At 36.8% G+C, this 23,240-nt stretch overlaps 1 long non-coding RNA gene across 1 annotated transcript in view; it reads left to right on the top strand.

Annotated features, from left to right (window-relative positions):
• LOC123664697 overlaps window positions 1-18,889 on the top strand; it is a 129,561-nt gene extending 110,672 nt beyond the window's left edge. The window contains exon 3 of the long non-coding RNA XR_006744869.1: window positions 18,839-18,889. This is a non-coding gene — a long non-coding RNA (uncharacterized LOC123664697). The remainder of the gene's footprint in view (window positions 1-18,838) is intronic.
• Window positions 18,890-23,240: the final 4,351 nt, after the last annotated feature.

Below are 23,240 nucleotides of genomic sequence, written 5' to 3' on the forward strand. Positions count from 1 at the left end.
ATCATCTATGTAATCCTGTACCGAGGCACCGCTTCTGTTATTAATTTGTTTTTAATACAATCTTTTTGTGTATAACACACACAAAAAAACGTTTACTTTGCGCAGTTTTAACTGAGGTAGGGCACAGTAGGAATTTCCTGCTCAAAATATGGAGCAGCCCGACTGGGGTAGTACCTCGACCTTACAGAAGATCACAGCTAAATAATACTGTTTTCAAGCAGTACTGTGTTCCTGTTGGTGAGTAAGGTGAACAGAGCTCCTGGGGGGATTGGGGATTGAATCGGCAACGCGCTTGCGATGCTTCTGGTGTTGCAGGCGTCTATAAGCTACGGTAATCGCTTACCATCAGGTGAGCCGTACGCTTGTTTGCTGACCTAGTGACATAAAAAAAAAAATTCGGAAACATTTTGGATATTTTATTTGTGTTTGTTATTGTCGAAACAAGGTTTGTTTGATTTTTTTAAGTTATTATTCACCACGAATAAAAACGGTAAGAAGTTCACCAGAACAGCTATTAATATTTAATATGAAGGCTTGTTTGTATCAACAATTTACGTAAATTTAGAATAAAAAGAAATTAAAACTTAAATATCGCCACACCAAAAAATAAAAATAATAATCATAATTAATCTATGTGTTAAAATATTGGCTTCTGAAAATCAAAGAACTATTATTTATTGGCAATTAAGTAATAATTTATGTATTATAATGCATTAAAAGCTGTTAGGATTAGATTTGTCGATTATTTATCGCTCCCGCCAAATGTTTTATAATTATAGCTCACACATGACGAAATAAATTAAACATAAAACTGGATTTGACAATATTTATAAGTAAATATTAACGTTCATTAATTCTATGAAATCGGTATACAAGACAGTGTAATTTTACAGGCGATGAGTAGAATTTTGTACTCTGTACTATAACTACCTACATTTCATTAAGTTTGTTGTTCTGTAATCTCATTAAAGTATTTATGAAAAAACGTTTGTGTTGGCAACGCAACCGCTACTCAATTGGACAATATATTTTACTAGCTGTGTCCGCGGCTTCGTTCGCATGGAATTTAATAAAAAAGTTATTTTTCAATTCGCAGAGTTATAAATATAGAGTTATAGTTCTAAAATAAAAGTAGCCTAAGATACTTTTTATCACATCAGGTATCTGTCAGTGAAAGTCCTGTCAAAATCGGTCCAGCCATGTGAGAGATTAGCCGAAACCAACAGACAGGTGTCTACCTGTCTGTTGGTTTCGGCTAATGACAGACAAAAATTGAAAAAATGTTAATGTGGTATATGTACCGTGTATAAATCCATATGAGTTTAGTAAAAAGCGGTTATTTTAATATTACGAACAGACACTCCAATTTTATTTATTTGTATAGATATAGATATTATGGTGTGTTGCAAGCGCCTTGTCGACCCTATTGCCGCTTCTAAAGCACGTACCCAAGAACTCTAGCTGCCTTATTCTCAACAGAAACACACTAATAGATACTTGAGCTGTAATCGTCTATAAGGTCGAGATACCTCCCCGGTCGTTCATAGTCAAGCTGTTTTAGATATTGAGCAAGATATGTCCTACTGTGCCTAACCTCAAACAATAAGAATACGACACAATTTCCCCATAATTTCACCTTTTAATGTTATTTATCTAATTACTATTATTATATTATAAGTTATGTACGATTTTATTTTTGTGTTACCCACACATTAGGAATTCTAAACATTTTTGAATATCATATCAAAAATTGACCGCTCCAGCGGGATTCGAACCCGCGTCTCCGACTGACCGTGTCGGCGCTCTAGCCAATTAAGCTATGGAACGATGTACCCGCCAGAGCGAAATTCTTGATATGATGATTTTTATTTTCGGTTTAAGCGAACCGTGTCGCCGTCTATAGTGAGTTCTTTACAGACACAGACTTACAGTTCGCTTAAACCGAAAATAAAAATCATCATATCAAAAATTTCGCTCTGGCGGGTACATCGTTCCATAGCTTAATTGGCTAGAGCGCCGACACGGTCAGTCGGAGACGCGGGTTCGAATCCCGCTGGAGCGGTCAATTTTTGATATGATATTCAAAAATGTTTAGAATATTATAAGTTGCTAATAAATAGAACATATAATAAAGTATATCCAAAACTATAAAACATCACTCGACATGATTAAAAGAATGAGAACAGAGGTTATAAATGTCCACCAATCTTGCAAATATCAAAACTGAGCATGGGTGAAACAATAAGAATTCATATGAAGCAGTATTAAATTGACCATTTGGTGGATAAACACCGTTTAATTAGTGGTCGACAGTAAATGGAATATTCAATGATAAAATCTGAAATCTACGTTAACGATGTCTCAACACTGATCGTTTGTAATGTACCTAAGTAACTGTTAACAAGTTTTTGAAGCTTAATTGAAATCAAAGGGAGATCAAAACTTAAATGATAACTAGCTACGTGTCCTTGTCTGCTAGAAATTTAGCGTAATTGACCGCTGTATACGAACTTTCGCTTTGTAAAATTAAGTACTTTTTGAAAAATCGGTAGAATATCATTATTAATCATGCAGAAAATATTGAGTATCAAATATAAATTCACAATGAAAAATTTACTGTCTACGAATTCCTGTGTGACTAAATGCCCCTGCCCAGAATATGCTAACTTCTGTATGGCCTAAACTATAATTGTACAGGGTGGGTGTCGAAAGCGTGTTCACTAGTCCGCGTTGGCATGACAACTGCGTCAACTCATCTATATATTAATACGTAAAGCAAAAACTTTGTACAAAAAATATTAAATCAATAAAAAAAAAAACATTACACTCACTACCATGATTTGACACACACTCTCACATTATACTCTTTTGTTGATTGTCCAAGTCTGTAGTCAAATGTGAAAATTTAAAAATATTTTTTATTTTCATAATTTTTTGTTTTTTTTTAATTTAAATTTTTAAGTATGGTCGAATTTCGATTTCTGGGCGACCGCTAGTTATATTAAAAGACGAAAAATTTGTATGAAGATTATTTTATTTGTTTGAACGTTCTATAAAAGATCAATATTGAAATATAATTGGTCGCTTCCAAACAGTACAATTCAAAATAATATTATTAATGTGAAATTGAGTTTGTTCGTCAAGCTTACACGACACTTTTGATCAATCGGTGTGAATATTGACAGTACGTACGTGACAAGTCGCGAAAGAGAGCTAGTTAATATGTAAAAGAAAATAACTTACATTTGATGTGATATTTAAAAGTCTAAATATTTATCTTTTACATAATTTTGCTATATATATTCATATTAATGTACACTTATCTATGTTAGAGTACTATTTTGCTATCCCTATTTCACATCAACTATTAAGACAAAAAATTGTTAATTATCACACAGTTATATACATACATCTATTACACCTACGCATACTGATCAAGAACATTATCAGCAATTCAATGCACTCCAACATCAAAATTGATTAAAAAAATCTACTAAACATAATTTAAGAAACAAGGATAAATTAATGCTGACTAGTGTACGTACAAAGTGTGGTAAGAAAACAATATTGTTTGAGGGAGTGCAGCTATATTATATATTTTTTTAAATCCAAATTAAAAGAACATGTATACACAATGGCTTTGAAATGCACAGGCCGGGGACGGGCAGCAGCGTCTTCGGTGCGACAAATCCAACCCGCCTGCCCAGCGTGGTGACTATGGGCAACACTCATGAGTTCACGTTATTTTTGGCGTAAACTTGTGGAGGCCTATGTCCAGCAGTGGATTGTATAGGCTGTAATGATGATACAATGTAATTATAAATATTTCGATTAGGCGCTCCAAAGGTAAAAATTGTTACATCCTATAGTATATTGATTGTATCTCATTATAAGTGAACGTTATGTTTTTTATGTGAAATAAATTCTTTAAATCTAATACATTTTTGCCTTAGACTCTACATTCGTTTTTCATTTGTAACGATTCAGCCTCTACAATTCAACTGCTGAGCATAGACTTTTTTCTCTATGTAGGAGAACCATCGCAACTTAATCCTTAACGCTATTCTACTGCGGGTCGGCGGATTCATTCTCTACTATGAGTAACGATCGCTATCAGGTGTATATCATGATAACCGGGGCCGATAGAACGTGCTTTCCAAGATATAGATACATCCAAATCAATGTACACAGATTTTACTTACGTTTTTCATTTGATAGATGACTAAGCCTAAGCGCGCACTGGCGGCCTGGCCGCAGCGGCCGGGCCGCGGCGACCAGTGAAATGTATGTACATCGTATCATAGAGCGCGCACTTGGCCGCGAGCGGCCAGCGGCCGCCGCGGCCAACGAGATCATTGCGGCGTACCTGCGGCCAGCCGGCCGCCGCGGCCATCGAGATTCGAAGAATTGTACGATCGTGCGCTAGTGTGCGCGCACTGGTCGCCGCGGATAGATGTTTTACTCTTTACGGAGTGTTCAAATTATATCGTTATGGGCTATGGCTTGGGAGCGACGCTTGCGGCTGGTCGCGACACTCGCGGCCTGGTCGCAATACTGGCCGCTGTGGCCTGGCCGCCAGTGCGCGCTTAGCCTAAGTAACAAAAAAAAAATCCGTTATTTTCAAAGTAGTTAAAACTAGAATTATAGCCCTATTTTTAATGTTGATTTTTTTTTATATCACTAGATCACCACCAGAGACATCGCAAGCACGTTGCCGACCCAATCCCCAATCCCCTCAAGAGCTCTGGTCACCTAAGTCACCAACAGGAACACAATACTGCTTGAAAACAGTATTATTTAGCTGTGATCTTCTGTAAGCTCGAGGTACTACCTCAGTTGGGCTGCTCCAGACTTTGAGCAGGAAATTCCTGCTGTGCCCTACCTCAGTTAAAATGTTGATATCGTTTTTAAGATAATACCTCATACCATAATATTTTTATTTACTACTAGCTGTGCCCGCGACTACGTCCGCGTGGAATTGAACAAAAAAGTTATTGTTCAGTTCGCAGAGTTGTAAAATTAATAAATTTCTCAAATAAAAGTAGCCTAAGTTACTCCTTACTACATCAGCTATTGGCCAGTGAAAGTCCCGTTATAGTCGGCCCAGCTGTTTCAGAGATAAACCGGAACATACAGACAGATAGACAGACGAAAATTGTAAAAAATGTTATTTTGGTAAATGTACCGTATACATCCATATGAATTTAGTAAAAAGCGTTTATTTTAATATAACAAACAGATACTCCAATTTTATTTATTTGTGTAGATAACTAGTTGGTATTTTTTTTAATACACCTAGGTTCGCAAACGTGTTCTGGACCCTACCCCCAATACCCCCCCCCCCCCCCCCCCTAAGAGCTCTGGTCACCTTACTAACCACATGAAAACAACACTGCTTCAAAGCAATGGTATTTATTTACATGTGATCTTCTGTAAGGTCGAGATACTTTTCCAGTCAAGCAAATCTGTAAATATGTACTTTCGTACTAATCATTAAAATTTTATTGTGTTTTATTTTTATTTAGCGTTCATATTAGTATAGTTTTTACGATAGTGTTTTCTTTTATAAGATATGTAGTTTTTGTGAAAGAAATAGGCTATATAACATTACGCTGCTACAAAAAGAAAGAATGATAATAACAACCATAAATGACCAGTAATTTGAAGCGAGTTTCGAAACGAAACTTTAGTGGAACACAAAATAAGGAACTAAAAATAATGTATAAGAAGTTTCAGAAAAGAAAAAATTTGTTTTTGTTATCGATTGGTTATCTTTATCGCTATTTTTGGCGCGAACTTGTGGCGGCCTATGTCTAACAGTGAACTACGATAAGCTGAAGTGATGATGATGATGATCATATTTTAATCTCACAGAAAATAGCCAAAGAGAACTTACTAAACCTACGCTTTGTGATAGACAGAGCTGTAAGTCTTCTCCTTTCTTATAAAAATTGTCTCCTCATTAATTCTTCTTAGATCTCGCATTGTCTATTTTTAAAGCTTAAGTAAGACAAGCTTCTTTCTTTACTGATAATGCAATTGATTATGTCTGGTCGACTATTTAACATCAGTTCTGCTCATTGACGATTTCCATAAAAGATAAAATAACGCTATCTTAAAATACATAAAAAAGCGTATATGCCATAACCTTAAATAAACAAAACAAACTGGAATAGTTCCAGCAATATATCTGGACATTTAACAAGAACAGCTATATACGAACATGCCATCAAGTAATATATTACGCATACAGTTGGAGCTCACCGCGAGCGTCAACGGCGTCATGTCAAAACTTTTACAATTACAGTAAGCACCAATAAAGGGTATACCGACGGGTCAAGGATAACAGTGTCTAAAGTTTTGGGTTGTTTTGATGAAATTTCGAGGTTGAAAATGGAAAAAAAAGTCTTTCCGTAGCTAGATTTTTTCTGTGAAGATTAATAACACTAAATGACTTAATATAATTTATCTGTATCAGTAATGATATTATTTCATTCCTATCAGAGGTTTCACAAAAATACCTCGCGCAGAATTTTAAGGTTTTTGTCCCCCTTCTCGTTCATCCTTGTCACTTTAAGTCATATTTTCAGCGCCCCCCTAGAAAATATTGCGTCTGAAAAGCTAAGCCCGATTACTTAAATAAATCAGATTTCTTTTTCAAGACATGTAAAAAAAAATACCCTTGTAACCGTAATTGTATTACGCCAAACAAATAAAATCTCCTTTATTCACAAACGTATTTTGTGGACAACCCCAACGGTAAAAGGGTCTATGGTAAAAGTATATTTCAGAAGATATCTGTATCACTTTTGTGAGTAATTGTCGAGTTTAGGTTAACGTCGTTGAAACTTTGGGTTGTTTTAATAAAATTTCGAGTTTATGTAACGTGGTGGGTAGTTAGACTATTTTTAAAGAATGGCATCAATGTTTATTTACTACATGAATGAATGAATATCAACGTCTCAAGAATACAACGCCGCGATTTGAGTTGTGTTGCTGTAATTTCGGGGTCGAAAAATAATGTACACTATTTCTTTAGTATCCAATTATTTTCCGTTTTTAGTGATTAGTAAAAATATTACCTATTTCATGATAGATATAATCTTGGAAATAGTGGAAACGTTATTTTCAGAAAATGTTTCGCTTATTACCGTTTCTCTACATTACATTATTGTGGAGTTGAGTATAACAGCCTCAAAACTTGTTAGATTAAATTGTGTCGAAAGTAATTATTGTATCCGCAGTCAAATTTTGGTATAAAAATTAAAATAATTACATTATTTTATACAAATAATTTGACCTGTTTTATTTTGTGGTTTTACATAATAATATGTAGTAGGATGATTCACTATAAAAAAAATGTTTCCAATAAATTCACAGTATCGCTAAGATTCGCGCAAACACGACACACAAAACAATTACATAAACCCCGAACTGACCTATACTATATTCCTATATATCGGCCAGTATATCACTAACCAGAAACGAGATCTAACACTGCAGTAATCGGTATATCTGCTACGGTGTCGTACCTACTTCATATATTGGTTGAATTAAAAAGATAAAATACGATACGAAAATAAAAAGAACAGAAAAATAAAATACTACTTTCTAATTTCTACAATCATTTAAAGTTAACACTAAAGAAACTTAAACTAAATAATTTCTCTCATTTCATATCGTGCTGCTGTGTGGCTATGGTAGTAAAGAATAAAGCCAACCCCTCTCTTTCCGTGGGTGTTGTATGATGCGACTAAGGGATAACACAGTCCCACTACCACCTTGACCTTAAAAAGCTGACCGATGGGGGATAACCATCTAATTGCTGGCTTTGAAATACACAGACCTAAGACGGGTAGCACGGTGCGACAAAGCCAGTCCTGCGGTCACCAACTCGCCTGCTCAGCGTGGTGACTATGGGCAAAACACTTGAGTTCACGCCATTTTCGGCGTGTTCGCTGTTTTCGCTGAACTGACTGACTGACTGACAATAACAGTTTTTCTCTGCAGAATTTATATTCGTAATCGGCGGTAGCTTCACTTTTAACAAATGCTAATTTAATTTGTAAAATTACGATTACTTGTATAAAAGAATTTTTAATTTTAATTCTTATATTGAAGACGTTATAGACAAGTATTTGACTACGAAGGTCAGCCTTGAGAATATCTCCAATGCACGTGTAAGTCAAAAGCCCTCATTGGCTTTGCAGGTTTTCATTGTTTGACTAATAATAGCTGAGACGGCCCTCGATATTGATTTCAATTTTGTTTCCCATTGAAAATAATTACTTATTAGGAATGTTTTAATCGCGGGTAATAATGACTTCAAATGAGGGTAATGAGTTTTACGGAAATGACGTAATAATGTCATTTTTGTTTTGTTATTAAAATTGAATTCTTAACGGTTAATTGAAACGAGAACGAAATAATATTTGATTGGTTAAGTTCTATAGTTAGTTTAGCTTAGGGCAACGATACCACTTTGTTTTAACTCTATTTAGTAATATTGTATTTTGATTCAAATCTTAGCTGTTCACCGCGGTTTCACTCGCGTTGATTTGAGAAAAAATACATGGGGGAAAAATAAATAGGCTATCCAAAACAAATATAATTTTTCAATTCGAACCAGTAGTTCCTGAGTTTGGAGCGCTTAAACAAACAAACTTTTCAGCTTTATCATATTAGTATAGATTTGCCCGCGATTGTCATATTAAATATATTCAATAGAAAACGTTTGATTATTTCATATCTACATGGGCAGTAGGTACTTGGGCGCGTCAAAATCAGTTTTTTCCGCGTATGCCCCGATTTGCGGAAATCCCGGGATAAAAAGTAGGGTATATTTTGCTCTACAACCTTTTCTATCTCATAGTGAAAGTCCCATAAAAATCATATCTACACTAATATTAAAGAGGTAAAGTTTCTAACTTTGTTTGTTTGTAGGGGGTAATCTTCGCAAATACTGATTTAATCACGAAAATTCTTTCACTAATACGAGTAGAAAGCTACACTATTCAGGAGTGACATAGGCTATATTTTATTGTGATTGAACAAAAAATTCAGCAAAAAAACTTATATATAAAATTCTCGTGTCACAATATTAGTTACAGTACTCCTCCGAGACGCCTGGACTGATTTTTATGAAATTTTGTGTGCATATCGGGTAAGTCTGAAAATCGACCTTCATCTATTTTTATACAGCTGTGGGGGGGGGGGGTTTACTGGGGGTTAATAACATGTATGGCAAAACAACGTTTGCGGGGTCAGCTAGTAGTGTATATAACTATGTAATAAAAAGGAGAAAATTCAAAATAGTATAACTAAATTTATTTTTGTCGAACGAACAAACGACCAGTTTTCGGATTTTTTGTTAAAAAAAATAACTTAAAGTCATCACCATTCGTTCTTAATGCTTTAAATTAATAGATGTAAGTCATAGATAACTGTCTTAGAGTCTTCTAAATATTTGCCACGAAATAAACACACGACGAAATAATACTGAACAGGTTTTCTTAAAAATGTCAATAAAAATATCTCAAAGGTGGTCCAATAACTAATATTCGTGGTATTTTTAATGATTATGATATTAGTAAATAAATTTTATGTTTGTGACTCTATCTCATTTAGTGTAAATTTCATTAAAATATGGTTATTATTCTGGTTTTGTGTATAGTGACTTTATCCAGCAGTGGTATAAATACCATATGAAAAAGTTGTTGTAAAGAACAGTTGAATTAGTCATTCTTGGTTATATAGTATAAAGTAACCGATATTGGCCACAGAATTAGCAAGTTTCGAAGGACCAATGGCTGCTGAAGCAAACGTGTCCCGTAGGGGAGACCGCGTTTGGGCAAACGCAGCGTGGGCCTTCCTCTGGTCCACTGGAACGACGATTTACGTAAGATTGCTGATGCTGAATGAGTGTTGGGTAACACCAGGAAGTCCGGCGCAAACTTGGGAAGGCCTATTTCTAGCATACTAAAACAGGCTGAACTGATAATGATACTGACTAAACTGATTATATGGACTGAATATAGTCCATATAATCAAGAATTGTCTAAAACAGTACTGCAGCGGTCTATAATAGGATTAAGTGCATGAATCACAGCTTTTCTTTCATTTATTTTTATCGATATTATTTAGACTATATATATGAATCGTAGCGAGCAATATACCACCATAGTCCATATAACCGTCGTCCTGAATTTTAGGAACTTTTAGTTTAAGTTAACTGACTTCAAAACAGGAGGAATTCCTATTTTCCGCCGTATTATTTATTAATACTCGTAAGTATCAATAAAAGATTTTGTTGATCCTGTTCTTATTATTTCCGTTATAAATATTTTTTCGTGTTTTTTATTTTACTGTTATTCTTTTTAGTAAAAGTACCAATGGTTATAAATAAAAAATAATATACAAATGATGTAAATCAACTAGAATATGTGGCCAAAATCACGGAAAAACGTCCACCATAAACTTACATACAGAACATTAATTCAGTTATAAAAAGCATAACATAACCATCTCTCATCCTCTGCCCTTAGACCCGTAAATTTTACCGAACTTTCTAAAACGAAATGATTTTACAAATCGCTTTTAACACTTTTCTTATTACTGGAAACAAATCGTACAAAACATTTTCAACTCCATTTCAGACGTATAGGGTCTATTTTTGAATGATAATTCTGTAGAGACATGTGTTAATTTAAGGTAAAAAAGCAATACATTTGTTTAATGTGAGTCTTAATTAATATAAAATGTGCGTTTTATTCGTTAGCACAGCTTGCTTTAGTGTTTGAACAGATTGAATGTTTTAATTACGGTATTAAGTTTGTCGAGGAAATATAATTCATTTTCTAAAAAAAATAAAATAATAATTTGCGTAGAGCTACTATGTATGATTTTTATGAGTAAGTGTTACAAATTTTCTACTGGTCTAAGAGCCGGTGGAAGATTGACCTTCACCGATCTGATAACTCGATGACACATATTTTTATCAAATAATAATTTATAAACAAATATCCCTATGAATGCCGTGTGGTGTCGGCCGAGTAGAATAGTACCACCCCCTTTTTTCCCGTGGGGGTCGTAAAAGGCGACCGAGGGATAATCTTGGCTCAAAATCATCAGGGTCCTGGAGAAGGAAAACTTCATTTGAAACCCGGAATGGGGTCTCCGTCAAGCATTCGTGGCATAGCTCTAAAATGCGAAACATTCCTGCAGCTGAACTGGCTCCACACGTATGGACTCGTCGTTCCTGTGGGCCTAGCTAGTGAGGTCGAGAGGGTGGCGCAGAGCTAGGCAACTCTGCGTTTTCCTGAAGAGTGTCCTAGGTGACACAGTGTCTGTCTGACACTGTCTAAATCGTCTGCAATTGACGGACTAAGGCCAATGATGATGATGATGATCCTTATGATAACTTGCCTAATGAAAAGTGTTCATAGCTATTTTTAATTTAATTAGTTTAGATCGATTTTCTTTCACTACCTTCACTCTTGTGATAGCCGAATGAGTTTTATGTCATTTGATAGTTTTTAACATAGAGACAAAAAAAAATTGTTTTGACGAAAATAATTCTACTTCACCGAGGTCACAGCAGGAAATATTCTGCTCAAAATCTTTAGTTGCCCGATTAGGGAAGTACCTCGACATCACAGAAGAATACAGCTAAATAATACTGCTTTCAAGCAGTGTTGTATTCCTGTTGGCAGCAAGGTGACCAGAGATCCCGGGGGAATTGGAGGTAGGATCGGCAACGCGCTTGTGATGATTGTAGAGTATTGCAGGCGTCTAAAGGCTACAGTAATCGCTTACCATCAAGTGAGCCGTACGCTTATTTGCCGACCTAGTTGTATAAAAAAAACGACGTCGGAAAACAAAAGAGGCTCTCAATACGACTGTTTTTTTTATGTTGGCTGCTTCATAACTTTTTACTCTGTGTACCGATTTTGAAGATTATTTTATTAATCAAAAGTTAATACTTGTCATGTTATTTCATTTAAAATTGAATGAGATCTGACGAGTACTTTTTGAGTTATACTTAATAATGCATTCAGAATTGATTATTTTTTCAACTACCCACAGTTACCGTTGCATTTTGGTTTAAATCGATGTCGATATTTTTCGTTTGCGTTCACAATTAATTTTCTAAAAATAAATTTTTAAAATACTAAGAATGATTTTTCACAGCCCATCAATTTCCCACTAACTTATTTAAACTTTAATGAACACATCTGCATCCCATGCATTATGTATACAGATATGACGTATCGTCGAAACAGCGCCATCACTCACAATAACTACAGTTTCATAACGATTTATTCATGCCACCATGTTGAAATCTGAGAAACTCGTTCTTAATGGCGTAAAAATTAACTTGGAAATAACATTTGAATATGAAATTTGATAGTTGTACGTTTGCAGGTGGTTCGGAGGAGGTTGCGTGTTTGATACCACCCACTTATCATACAAATATATGTTAATATTTTAAAATAAGATATTACAATGAATCTATTTCAGACATAATATACTCATCATTTTTTACTTAAGGAATAATTCGAGTCCGCAACTACGTATATAATAATTGTGTTTGCTCGCAAACGAAAAAAACCGACTTCAATCACATCGACAAGTAATACGACGTAAGTAGACGATAAAAAAAAATGACAAACGCACGAGTCGTCACTACGATTTTCGAGGGTTTCCCTTGATTTCTCTGGATTACATCATCAGATCCTAGTTTCTTTATCATGGTACTACTCTTGGGATATCTCCTTTCCAACAAAAAAAGAATTATCAAAATCGGTTCATAAACGACGATGTTATTCCCGAACATACATAAGATATATATATACGGTCGAATTGAGTAACCTCCTCCTTTTTTGAAGTCTGTTAAAAATGAACTACTGAAAGGTAACGACAGAACTATATTGAATAGCAGTGTTTATGGTGTTCAGCGCTGACAGAATAAGGTTATTATTTAAAAACAATTCAAATCAATCTATATACCCGCGGAAAAGAATGTACGAAGTTCCCTTTTTTTACGTGGGGAAAATTCATCATGGATACCCTCCGGCGCGGGGGCACCAGAGGGTTATGTCAGACTCCTTCTGACTAAAAAACAACCACGTGCGAGCAGTCGTCCGCCCGGGTGGGGCGAGATGGGGTCGCGCTAGCATTCGCCACCTCGCCCCGGCGGTAGGCCCGGACGGAAACCTCCAGGCTCCGGCACAATGATGGGGGTGGCCTCGCTCACAACAAGTCCACCCCTCAGACATGTGGGATCGTGTTGTCCGGCCGGTCGAAGTCCCCCGACTATCGGCAGGCGACCCCACTATTACGAGGGGGGGAGGAGGTGGGCAAACCGTCTCCTCCTTGCCCCCGTACGTCTGCGCCGGAGTGGGTCAGCGTAGACGTCAATCTCCCTGGCCTGCTTCGCGTCTCCTTCTGCGTCATTACCTCTTCGCAGATGTACGAAGTTCCCTGGGTCAGGTTTTATGGTATAAATGAACGCTTCACACTCAACAGTACCCAGGAGGCTTTACTCCTATGCTCGGACGTACAAAATTCAAAATCACAAACTGCAGAAGACAATTAATTACACGAGTACGTTATGATCAGGAATCGATCCTTCGATACTTTCCACAATATCTAATGCTGTGACCGTAGCGCCAACGCGTCTGCTTAATATCTGCTTTAAATATCTTAGTCTACAAGAAAATGATTTAAATAATGCCTTTGAAATGTTTTTTAATTACAAGGAACTTGCTTAATTAGTTTGATCCTTAATGTAAAAGCATTATGGTAAGTTATTGCTTGCTTAAATATTTTTCTGCGTATTATAGTTTTTGGGTGATCGTACCCAACCCACACTTAGAGAAATTCTAATTACACGTTGGTTTTAGTCAAGTCGATGTTTAGTTTAGCGAGGGTATTGTATTTCGAAGAACAATTATAAATACCGCTAGCATATGATCGCAATTTCGTTTACCAGATTTTAGTTATATCCATTTAAGTTATTTGTTCTAAAACTTATACATTTTTGTATAAAATTGTCTTTATGTCCGCTTCTGTAATATTCTGTAAAGGAAAGGAGTTAAAATGAAGATGTTATTATTTAAAAAAAAAAATAACATCAGTTCATTAAAAATGAGTTATTATTATAGAATGAGTTATTATTATAGAATGAGTTAATTTTGAAAACTATCGTTAATATCGAAACATTACTTAAGTTTAATCTTTACTCCCGCTTGACTTGGGGAATAAGCTGGTGAATGATTGCGTTATGAGAGCGTTACGAAAAGTGTGATCGGGCGAGGCGAACGGAAGTTGAGAAGGATATATAAGTTAGTGAAGATAGAAAGAGAGAGAGAGTTACGTTTCGTAAGTTTTATTCTGTCGTGTGGTCTGAAGCAAACTCGTTTTTTTATATTTTAATATATCATGATTTTCTTTACATGTGGTAGAGACAGTTTCTAAACTGTATGGTAGCAATGTGATGTTATTAAAGCTATTAAAAATCACCTCAAATGTAATAAAGATTGTTATCCTTCGATTAGTAATTTTCATACCGATGACTGTTCAGAGAATCATCAGGACGCTTAATAAAACTTTAAATTTGTTTTAGTTTTATAATTTTTCTTTTTTATTTGCCTGAAAGGGCGTGCTTATATTAATTCACCATCAGTCATTTTTTAAATATTGTATACGTATTATATATTATGCTGCTGCTGTGTGCTGTGTGGCTACGGCACCAAAGAATATAGCCACCCCCTCTCTTCCCGTGGGTGTCGTAAGAGGCGACTAAGGGATAACAAGGTTCCACTACCGGCCTGGAACTTAAGAAGCCGACCGATGGCGGGATAACCATCCAACTGCTGGTTTTGAAATACACAGGCCGAAGACGGGCAGCAGCGTCTTCGGTGCGACAAAGCCAGCCCTGCGGTCACCAACCCGCCTGTCCAGCGTGGTGACTATGGGCAAAACACATGAGTTCACGTTATTTTTGGCGTAAACTTGTGGAGGCCTTTGTCCAGCAGTGGACTGCAATAGGCTGGAATGATTATATATTATAATTTATATATTATTTATAAACAAACATTTGTTTTGCCATACACACACTGTATTTTGTTGTTAAGGTAAGCAACTTAATATTTGTGTTATTGGTAGCAGCCGACTGATATAGATGATGTGATCGATGAACATACACATAAATCCCTACTAATATTATAAATGTAAATATAAGTTTGTTTGTTACGCTTTCACGCGAAAACTACTCAACCGATCATCATGAAACTTTGTACACATATTCTTGGAGGTATTAGAAGTAACACAGGATACTTTTTATGAAAAAAAAAAAAAAAAAAAAAAAAAAATTACGAAAAATAAAAAAAAAATGTTTGTCAAAAAATCTCAAAATCTAGCTACTTCAACGCCATCTAGTAGTCCAGTAATGAAGTTCCAACCCTGAGTACTGTACTGTAATACCGTTGCACTGTATTATCGACGGGCACATCAATATCCAATCCAATTGACTATAGTTTCAGCTGTTTGGGATTTTTCTATATTTATTGTTATTTTTTTCTGTCATTATATATACAATATTATAATATATTGTATATTATAAATGTTAATATAAATTTGTTTGCTACGCTTTCACTCGAAAACTACTTAACCGATCATCATGAATCTTTTTTCACATATTCTTGGAGGTATTAGAAGTAACATAGGATATTTTTCATTAAAAACACACATATAAATAAGTATAATTATATGTATATATTACACCCAGACCCAGGCGAGAATCCCACAGCCCCCGGAGCAGAAAGCAAAGTCACAAACTGCGTCAAGTGGGTATTTAAGTGATATTATGTACTACTAAAAAATTAAAAATAACAAATTGTAAACCAGAGCTATAAAAACAATTTGTTATTAATAGTAATTGTATATTTTATCGTTTTAAACCGGAATTCGAAACATAAAAAATTATGTTAAGGTTAATTTAATCGGTATTATATTTACGAGGGGACAGATTAAAACAAAATCGGCACATTTTATTGTCTCGTGTCGCACAGCGGGTGATTCTTTGTCGTTTATCTTTCTCTGGAGTCGAGCTATACGGGGGATTTTTCTATAATAATTTATGTTACCAAAAATAATTCTAAATGTTAACTTTCGAACTGCGATTGCAGGAAATATATATAATAATTGTTTTTTTTTTTAATTAAACATTTTTTATTTTTTTTATTATAAGTATGTGTAAAAGGAAGTTTTAAAAATTTATATTAAAAGAAAATTTGGATATTAAAAATAAATGTGGATGTGCTGGAGGCGCGGAATCCCGCGAGCTTGCAGGATCATACTATGCGGGATTGCAATCCTTACACGCGACTAGTGTCAAAACGAAGTAAATAGTCCCTGAGACGAATTCTATTTGAGAAAGTAATAGGTGTAGTAAAAATATATAGGGCTAATATACTGGAGAATAACAATAAGGGATAGTTCGTGCTAGGGCGAATTTCGAAAGTACACACGGGTGAAAAAAATATTAAAATATACATCTTCATAATCACTGTTATATATAGAGCTTTTACAGTAATAAGTATATAATAAATATATACATATATTGAAATGTAAAAAAGTAATTTGGTTATTTATTTCAACGATAATAATTATATTTTTTATGTTATTTATGCTATAAAATATCACGCTATATATCATGCATAACTCATAAAAAAGACATAGGGAATTGAACCATGTCTGCAGGAGAGGTCTAAGTAAAATAAAAGGAAGCATAATATTTTATATTATTTAGGCTATATAATATCATGTGATGTGTAGGATAGACGTAGGAAGTATAAACCACAATGACGGGTAAAATCTCATGAATTATTAAATATAATTTTAAAAGAAATCATTTATATTAAAAAATAAATAGTTTAAAATATCTATTTATTAAAAAAGTAATCTACGTATATTTTATACACATGTTATTTTAATAAGCTCCCAACCGCCGACCGCAGTAGAATTTCGCTCCGTGTGTCCAAACATTCTTCGATCTCTCACCAGATCGGTCGCACAAATTATATTTTTATGTCCCCTTTGACAAATTGGGTATTTTACGAGCCTCCATACCTATGTGCCGACGACCCTTTAGATAATAATAAACTTTTGTATTATTGTAAGGATCAAAACACATCGGTTTCAGTATATTGCAATTTTCCGGTCGGCCCTTCGAGTGAAATGAATCTGATATGAAGTTCAGTGTTTATTACGGCCGTGAAACTAAAAGGATCTTTACTTGTATTATTTTTGTGGTAAAATAAGATTTTTTTTGGATTATAGTTATTTATGATTTTATAAGTAACTACCTGTATCTTGCGGTTTCACCTGCGTATTTTACGTGGGACTGTTGGTTTAATAATTAGCCTTTGTGTTATTGTCCATCTCCAGCTATGTACATATTAAGTTGAATAACAGTCCGTTCTGCAGTTTTTGCGTGTAACATACATTAATTTATCCTCATAAAGTTTCACCTTTTTTAACCGACTTCAAAAAAGGAGGAGGTTACTCAATTCGACCGTATATATATATATATATATATATATAATTTAAATGTGAATATATGTATATATTCACATTTAAATTTCATCGAGATCTGATTACAACTTTTGGAGTAATCTTTGATAATACACATTTACTTGACTACTACTGACTTTTTTCGTCTACCTACATTGTATTATTTGTCGATGTAATTGAAGTCGGTTTTTTTTCGTTTGCCAGCAAACACAATTATAATATTGAGAATTATTAATTTGACTAGCCCGTTGGCACAGTTTGTAGTGACCCTGCTTTCTGCTCCGGGGGTTGTGGGTTCGATTCCCACCTCGAGTCTGGGTTGTTTTTTATATCACTAGGTCGGCAAACAAGCATACGTCTCACCTGCTGGCAAAAGATTACCGCAGCCTATAGACGCCTGCAACACCAGAACCATCGTAAGCGCGTTGCCGACTCAATCCCCAATCTCCCCCCCGCCCCAGGAGCTCTGGTCACCTTACTCACCAACAGGAACACAATACTGCTTTAAAACGCTATTATTTTGCTGTGATCTTCTGTAAGGTCGAGGTACTACCCCAGTCGGGCTGCTCCATATTTTGAGCAGGAAATTCCTGCTGTGTCCTACCTCAGTTTGTAGGGTCTCAAGGTGTAATATAAATATTTATTTATATATTTATATAAGTATTATTTATAAGTATGTTATTCGAAAAAAAAAAATATGTAGCTATATATCAGTCGGCTGTTACCTTTAACACAAGCATTAAGTTGCTTACTTTAGGGACAGACGACCGTGTGTAAAAAAAAATATTAGTAGGGTTTTGTTTTCAGAAGTATGTGTTTTAATTTTAAATCGAATCTTTTTTCGTGCTGCTTTTATTTTATTGATAATTTTTTACAAAAATTTAGATTTGACGCTTGATACTAAGCTTTGACAAAATACACACGGTTGTTGTTACTTAGATTATATAATAACACAATATTACACATTTTACGCAGTTTGCTTAGACTTTGATTTCTGCTTCATGGTTCTGGATTTGATTCCCACCTGGGGTCTGGGTGTGACATATGTATTTATTTATATAAATACTAGCTGCCCGGACAGATTTTATTTATATAGATTATTAATATATATTTAGTGAAAAAACAAAATTTGTAGCTATATCAGACGGCTGTTACCTATAAAAAGGATTAATTGCTTACCTTACAAACAGGTGTATGTGTGTGTATATTGTAAAAAATATTGTGTATTTTAATAAACCTATTTTTCTATATTTTGTTACAGGTACGCTACGAGTACATAATCCATACAAAAAACAAAATTACTAATTGAGTTTGGTAAGTATTGATTTATATTTTAAAATAGTTTTACGTTCAAAACAACTTGGCGCCAAAATAATAATTAATAATATAAAAAAGTACAATAAAAATAAGTTCTGTATAGCAAATAAAACATCCGAAATAAACAGGAATAAATCTCGTAATCCGTTGCTATGACCACTGCGCCAAACCTTGTAGTCTCGACAGAACCTTACCAAAATCTTTAAAATTTTAATCATAATTCTCAGCTGCCCTTCATATGTAATATATATGTAAATTTAATGGTCTTAATTAAGAGAATTTTAATTTAATGGCAAATTAATTGTTAGCCATCAATAACTGTTGTCGGATCATCGGTGCATTAATAAGAAATAAGTGTCAATTTTCTATAATACTTAAATATGATGTAACTAAGAAAATGTGTTGTGAAGCCAAATTCGACGTCTTTTGGAAGCTAAGTTTTTGGGTTTATTTTTATATTCTTGTCGATATTGGCTCTGACTTAACTCCAAACGTTTTTTTATTTATTTTAAAAGTTTCCACTGTTGCTATTTTTTTTTGCAAGAACATTATTTGTAAAATAAAATTAACCAACACAGTTCATTTTATTTTTTCGTCAAATTTCGGCAGGTCGTGCAATGTTAATTTTTTACAGTAGTCGCGGAACAGCGGGATCACGAAAATTCTAATTCTATAACTACCTTACATTTATTACAAAATTTAAATTGTACTTAAAATAAATTTAAATTACAATCACATCAAAAGCGTTCTAATTCTATAATTACACCACATTATTTAAAAAATTAAATTGCACCTATCATCAATTCTAACACTAACTATTGTAAAATATTGGTTAGAATGATGCTGGCTCCTAAATCTAGATTATCCTAAATGTATAATTTTGTTGAGGTAGGAAACAGCAAGAAATACCTCGACTGGGGAAGTACCTCGAACTTACAGAAGATCACAGTATAATAATGCTCTTATGCTGTTTCCTTACTGTGGCAAGTATGGTAGAAGGAGGACTATCTCCAGGAGGAGATAGTCCTCGATTTTACATTTTACACCCTAGGCCTTAACCATATACACTATATTATATTGTGACGGCAATATTCATGGGAATGGATACAGGAAGAACAAAAAATCGCCATTGAAACCACAACGTAGCAATAAATATAAGTAGGTATATATATCTATACTTTGGACGTACTTATCTTTACATTAGACGACGCGTTGGCGCAACGGTCACAGCACTGGTTTGTAGCTGTTGCGCTGGCGGTTGCGGGTTCGATCCACGCACATGACAAACATTTTTATTGGCCATGCAGATGTTTGCCGTGGTCTGGGTGTTTGTGCAGTCCTTTTAGGACGCCTCACTGTGCCCCACAGAGCACGTTAAACCGTCGGTCCCAGTCGTTTTCATATCAACCTGATAGCGATCGTTACTCATAGTAAGGAATATATCCGCCAACCCGCATTGGAGCAGCGTGGTGAATTAAGCTCTGATCCTTCTCCTACATGGGAAAAGAGGGCTATGACCAGCAGTGGGATATTTAAGGCTGAAGCTAATGGCTATACTTATTTATGTCAGCTGTTCTCTGTCAAATGTAGATATAATACATTGCTGTGTATGAGACGAATAAATTTGTTACACATAGACCGTATTCAATTACTATTCATTACAAACCTACGTCACGAAATTCAACAAAGGTATGCCTTTATCTGAAATTCACAGGTCTGCTGTTATCATGTTACATCACAAATGTGGGTTTCAATTCATCTACCTACATGATTAGAATAATGGGTTATTAGATTTAGGTGGACATGGGCACTGGTATATACCAATACCACCAAGGAGTCTATTCAAAATATTGAACAATTCCATTGTTAAAATCTTGTATTTAAAAAATAATTTTTATTAGTCGGTTGAGTTTGTTGGCGTGACTTTTTAGTAAAATCAAAACATTGTGAAATGGAAATTCGTAGGTATTACATTATGTATTTTGGTTGATGAGTTTATTTTTTTTCATATTTCAAGTGTGTCACACAATTGTACGCCCCTCCTGCTATTTAGCGGTTACCGCAGACTATACCTCTGCAACACCAAAAGCATTGCAGTTGCGTTGTCGACCCTATCCCTAACCCTCTCGAGGGGGCACGGTCCAAATCGACCTGATGAGGCTGCGGGTGGAGGACCAGTCTCCACTGGTCCAGTGCACGCGCTGTCTCGGGTACGGCCATGGGCGGAAGTACTGCAAGGACCCAGCGGACCTTTGCAGCCACTGTGGCGGGCCACACCTCAAAGCTCAATGCACGGAGGACCCGGCGGTGTCGCCACCTTCCTGCCGGAACTGTCGTCGGGCGAAGCTCGCAAAGTTCGACCATAACGCTTTTAGCGACGACTGTCCCGTCAGGAGGAGGTGGGATGACATCGCCCGCTCCTCCGTAGCGTATTGCTAAGGGCAGGCCGGTAGACACAGTGGCTTTAAACATCCTCCAGGCGAACCTCCAGCGCAGTAAGTTGGCATACTCCGACTTCCTGATCGAAGCCTCTAGCCTGCGTACGCGGATTGCTCTGGTACAGGAGCCATACGTCGGCGGCATAAGGCGTGTGAAAGGTCAGAGTGGGATCAGGGTCTTCCAGTGTGCGGACGATGGAAGTGGGACTGTCAAGGCCGCAGTCATCGTATTTGATGCGGACCTTCACGTCACGCAGTACCCGAAACTCACCACGAACAACATCTCTGTGGTGGGGATCCGTGTTCGCAGCTGGGAGATCATCCTGGTCTCATTTTACTTTGAGCCCAACCTGCCGATGGACTCGTACCTGGCACATCTGCGCCGGGTGCAGTGCGAGACGGGAAGTCGGAGTATTGTTATTGGGGGAGACTCCAATGCCAAATGCGTCTGGTGGGGTAGTCCCGTGACGGATCGCCGCGGCGAAGAACTGCACGGGTTCCTGGAGGACCTCGGTCTCTGCCTCCTGAACCAAGGGGAAACCCCCACCTTCGACACTATCCGGGGCGGCGAAAGGTACAGCAGTTATATTGATATAACTGCTGTATCGCCTGACCTGCTTGGCCTGGTGGACGGCTGGCGCGTGCGCGAAGACCTGACCAATTCGGACCACAACGCCATCACCTTCCTCATCAACACCAAACACATCAACACAAACACCATCAGACACACAACACGAAAATACTTCACAAAAAAGGCGAATTGGGCCCAGTTTCGTGAGAAACTGGGTCAAATTAAAACGCAAGAACACTTCACAATAGACACAATTAAAAACATACAGACACACGCACAATTGGACTCCACAATAACTCAACTAAACGACATAATACAAAAAACATGCACAAAAACAATACCACTAACAAAACACAGGGAGGTCCTTGCGATGCCGTGGTGGAACGAGGGGTTGGCAGTGCTTAAGCGTGAGGTGGCCACCAGGAAAGGTAGGATCAGATGCGCGGCGCCGGTCAGGCGTCGCAAGGTTGTGGGAGAGTACCTGGAGGCGAAGGAAAGGTACGCGACCGAGGTGAGGCATGCGCAGACGCGCAGCTGGGTCGCCTTCTGTGAACGCCAGGATGGGGAATCAATGTGGGGAGGGATTTACAGGGTCCTCGGCAGGACCTCCAGGAGGGACGTGGACCCACCGCTGGTGGTAAACAATATGGGGTTAGATGCCAGGGGCTCGGCCCGACTCCTGGCTGAGACCTTCTACCCGGAGGACTCCGAAGAGGATGACTCCGAAGAGCACCGCCGGGTGAGGGTCTTGGCCGGGCGGACCGACATCGAGACTTCTTCGGGCCAAACTGACCCTCTATTCACTCACACAGAACTGAAGTTGGCTAGTCGGTCGTTTGACCCGAAGAAGGCCCCAGGTGCGGACGGTTTTACTGCCGATATATGCCTGCACGCAATCCAATCGGACCCGGACCTCTTTTTGTGCCTCTTCAACAGGTGCCTCGAGCTCCGATATTTTCCTAGGCCCTGGAAGGAGGCGACGGTCATCTTCCTCCGGAAGCCCGGGAAGACCGACTACACAACACCTAGGTCATATCGTCCAATCGGTCTCCTTCCGGTGCTTGGGAAAATATTGGAGAAAATGCTAGTCGCCAGGCTAAAATACCACCTGCTGCCCAAGCTTAGTACTCGCCAATTTGGCTTCATGCCCCAGCGGAGCACCGAGGACGCCCTCTATACCCTAGTTAAGCTCATTAGAAACAAATTACAAGAAAAGAAGATAGTGGTTTTGATCTCGTTGGATATAGAGGGCGCCTTCGACAACGCTTGGTGGCCTAAAATAAAGGTAAGGTTGGCTGAGGAAAGGTGCCCCGAAAACATTCGGAGGCTCTTGGGCA

The sequence above is a fragment of the Melitaea cinxia genome, chromosome 22, assembly GCF_905220565.1.
Source record: "Melitaea cinxia chromosome 22, ilMelCinx1.1, whole genome shotgun sequence".
Classification (NCBI taxonomy): Eukaryota; Metazoa; Arthropoda; class Insecta; order Lepidoptera; family Nymphalidae; genus Melitaea; species Melitaea cinxia.